Below are 4,518 nucleotides of genomic sequence, written 5' to 3'. Positions count from 1 at the left end.
GTCTCCATTAATTCAACATGTGTGTGAGCGTGTGTGTGTCTAAGTGTATGTGTGAATGTGTGTGCGTTCGTGCTACTGTGTGTATGCATGTGCGAGGGTGTGTGTATGTGAGTGTATCCACGTAATTGGGTGCATGGATGGGAGTATGTGTGTAAATCTGTGTGCATGTGTGTTTGTGTGTGCACGGTGAGTGTGCGTGTGTAAGCGTGCAAGTGTGTGCACGCGTGGATGCATTGGTGTGTGTGTGTGTGTGTGTGTGTGTGTGTGTAAGGGTGTGACAGTGTGTATCTTGAAGTCATTAAACCCTGTAATGGGCAGGGACCTTAAGTGGTCAAATAAGGGTGACTGGAAGACGCAGCCCTTTACAAAGCTCTGGGCAGGGCCAAGGGAAACCGTGGAGGCTAGTGCAGCGTCCTGGGGCTAGCATCAGCTGAGAGCCGTCACCACTGCCAGGTTGATGGGGCCAAAGTGTAGCTATTTCTGGAATCCAGAGAGCTTAACCGTCATGGAGAGTGGAGGTAGCCTTCGGCAGAGAATGGACCCCATTTCTCTAATCTCCTCGGATTGCCTGCAGGTGCCCACCACTGACCCAACGCCATATTCTCATTTGACTCCAAGAGGCTGTAGGGAGGTGGCCAGAGACTCCTGTGGTAGCCCAGTGTCTTGAGCTGGGTTGGTGTCCACTCCACATGTCTCTGCAGAGGGGGGTTCAACAGTTCCTCTGCACCAGGATGGCTCCCTTGTCTGCTGGCTAAGCAGACATCAGAATGGGAGGGGGGCAAAATCCTGCCTGTTCCCTTGCACGCCCTTCTGGTTTTGTTTTTGCTTTTCTGTGACGTCCTTGGGGCCCCCCTCCTTGGCTTTTGCATGAGAAATAGCCTTTTACCCTCCAGGGATGATCTCTGTTGATTGCGACCCCCACTGCTGCAGTGGTGGGGGTGGTCTGACTACTTTCCAGAGCTGGCACCACCCCAAAAGTCCTGTGCAGGGGAAGGTGATGCAGCTATTTTGGGGCCCAGGACTTTCCTGAAGTTTCCCTTCAGCCTTCTTTTTCCAAAGCCAGCTTCTTTGCTCTCCTGGTCCTTATGCCAAGAAGCTGGAAACTCCAGCTTATGGGTCTGGCCCTTGACATGCTTTAGGGCCTGGTTGGGTTTCCTGATCTTTATTCCGGTGACTGAAATGGAACAACCGTTTCCAGCTTGAGTGTTGGGCCACATTTCACCACCGTGGATCTCCCTACAGGGCTCGTTCCTGCTTCCCTCACGGATGGATACTGAGGGGAATTGCCTGTATTGTCTTTGTTTACCTCAGCATGTCTGAGGAAGGAAGGAGGAATGACAGAGTTTTCAAGCCATTGGGTTACCTCACTGTGTGCCGGGTGTTTACAGTCCTGCTGTGGCTTTAGGGGCAAAGAGCGATCGTTATTCACTGTTCACTCTTCCATGTCACTCAGGTTTCTGCTCAGAGGTCAACTCCACAGGGCAGCCCACCCCGATTGCCTCCTTGGTCACTTGCTTGTTCCCATTCTGTTAATTTCCTTCACTACCACCCCACCATCTGACTTGGTCTTGTTTCCCATCGGCTTCTCCCATCAGACATGAGCACCACCATCCAGAGACCTTATCTGTTTTGTTCATCCTGGGTCTCGGGTTGAAGCACCATGTCTGGCGTAGAGTCTCTGGTACAGTTTTTGTTGTTGTTGCTGTTGTTGTTGTTGTTGAAGAACAAACTACCTGGGAGGTGTAAGTCCCCGTTTCCATCTTACTGAGGAGGGCATGAAGCGCGGAGAGGACAAGTGACTTGTCCAAGGTCACACAGCCAGCGAGGAGCAGGGCTGGGATCCGAACTCTGTTGGGCTGAATCCAGAGCCTGTTCCTTCCCAAAGGCCGAGAAAGGAAAAGAGAGACTCCAGCCACCAAGTAGCCTCCCTGCTTGGTGTAGAGGGACCCCAGGCTGACTCCTGGGAGAGGTGTCTTCATGGGGTCACAAAAGAAAACCTGCTCACCTGTTCTGTGCACCAACCATGGGCCCCATCCCCCACTGTGACAATCCTTGTTTCCTCTGAAATTTGTGTTTTCGTGATAAAAATTATAGCAGCACAGTGTGGGAGAGAGAAAGCGTGAGACAAGTAGCACGTGAGAAGGATCCAGACTCCTCTTGTACTTTGCCCACTTCCACTGTCATGTGTGGATTCTTCCGGAATTTTCTCAGGGCATATGCAAACATGCACACACACAGATCCACACACATATTCAGAAGCTCTAGCCGTAGACGAGCTCATTACTCATATGCCAATTTTTCATTGAGGTATGATCAGCATATAACATTATAGTAGTTTCAGGTGCACAGCATGACTCCACATGTGCATATATGGCAAAATGATCACCGCGATAAGTCAAGTGAACACCCATCTCCACACGTAGCTATAGACTGTTCTTTGTCTCGTGATGAGAGCTTTTAAGATCTACTCTCTTTGCAACTTTCAAATATACAATACAGTGCTATTAAATATGGTCACCAAGCTTTGCATTGCATCCCTAGGACTGATTTATTTTATAACTAGAAATTTGTACCTTTTCACCTCCTTCACCCATTGCACCCATTCCCTACACCCTTCTGGCCACCAGCAGAGTGTTCTGTATTTCTATGACTTCATTTTTTAAAGAATACATATAAGTGAGATCATATGGTACTTGTTTTTCTCTGTTCGGTTTATTTCACTTAGCATAATGCCCTCAAGGTCCATCCGTCCTCCCATGTTGTCACAAATGGAAACATTTCCTTCGCATGTCACTTTGAAAGGTCCTTTCCCCTACTCTCCCTGACGGAGTCTGATAGAATGCTTGCATTGCCCTGTGAGGTTTTACCAAGCCCACTTTACAGACATGAAGACTGAGGCTCAGAAGGGTGATAGGCTGTGCCCAACGCTGGTGACTCACAGAGTGACTGCCACCTCTGGTCTGACTCACACTTGTCCACTTCCCGGCTCTGGGTGTGGATGGGGGTTGACGTCTGGAGGGGAGGTCAACCTCTGCCTTTCTGTGTGTGGCTGGGGGCCATTGCATAAGCCAGGCTTGTGTCATTTGGCAGCTGAGACATTCCTTGTTGGATGAGAAACCACTGGGGACGCTCTGATCCTTCTCTGGCTCAGAGCAGAATGTCCACACCTGAGGCATCCTGCCTCAAGAGTCAGGGGGAGCCCCGGGCCAGTAGACTCTGCCTTCTTGATCCCTGGGGGTTGTGGGTTGGGGGGTCGGGGTAGACCTCTGGGTGGGTCACTCTGCCTTTCTGTGTCTGGCTGGGGGTCATTGACCAGAGGCCCTGTGGGGTTTTAATCCTAGGTATGGCTCATCAAAGTTCAACACCTACTTATAGCTTCTATATGGGGCCGGCTTTTGCCAGCTGCTTTGGCCTTGGTCACTTGTGTGATCTTGCATGTGTGTGCTCTTAGCCCCCGTGTCAAAAGAACAACAAGCCACCTGCCTTTTTGTGCAGCATGGGTATCCCGCCCCAGGCTTGCCCCTGGTGACTCTCCCTTTTCCTCCAGGTCTCTGCTCTCCCTGATGCCAGGCTGAAGGTGGAATCCTTCCCCTGGCACGTCCCTTATCATGGTCTGTTATGTTCTTGATCCTTTACTGGATCACCGCCCATCTCCCCACCAGATGCCAGGCCCTTGACAGTGGAGTCTGTGTTCACTGCTGCATCCCCAGTGCCTAAAATTCTGTGCCCCCCACATAACAGATGGTCAGTAGACACGTGGTTGTGTGAACAAACCCTGGAGATTTAGATTTCTTTTCTCCTTACGTTATGACTGAAACAAAACAAGATAAAACTGGGAACCCGAGAAGTGAAGCCTTTCCCCTCCCCACTTTCTCTGCAGAACCTGGACTCAGAGGTCTTAAAGCAACATTTCTTAAAGCTTGAAGGCATGTACACTTTTCCTGAGGATCTACTTAGACGCAGTATGGAGTCAATATTTCTGGGCCGGGGTGCGAGAATCTAAATGTCCTGCAAGCTCTCAGGTGATGCCTATGGTGGAGGTCTGAGGACCACACTGAGTAACCGATCCTTTGAACTCATGGCTGCAAACCTTTCTTTCATCCCCAGATATGTAATGAGCACGTCCTATGTTCTAGGCTGCTGCCTTCTGTGCTGTCATATTCACCTCATTAGCTGTGGGGCTGTAGCAAGTTGCCTCACCTGTCTCAATCTCTGGTTCTTCCTCTGTCAAAACGGGCTCGTGAATTGTGGGGCTGTTGGATAATTGCACCACAACAACAGCAGCGAGAACAGTGAGTGGCATTTATTAAGCCCGCCCTTCTTCTGTCCTATGTGTTTTACGTGCGTCGGCTTTTAAAATTATTCCTGCTATCTTAGGAGGTGGCGCTAGCGAAATGCCAATCTGCAGAGGGGAAGGAGCATGGCTGAGAGGGTCAGGGCGCCTAGTGGGAAGTGGGGGCTGCCCGGGTGCCCAGGCTGGCTCCACTGGCTGTGTGACTTGGGACTGCTGTACAACAG

The sequence above is a fragment of the Lynx rufus genome, unplaced genomic scaffold, assembly GCF_022079265.1.
Source record: "Lynx rufus isolate CCGP_SWC_20201006 ecotype Redwood Valley unplaced genomic scaffold, mLynRuf1.p SCAF_4, whole genome shotgun sequence".
Classification (NCBI taxonomy): Eukaryota; Metazoa; Chordata; class Mammalia; order Carnivora; family Felidae; genus Lynx; species Lynx rufus.
Note: the sequence above shows the minus strand (reverse complement) of the source record.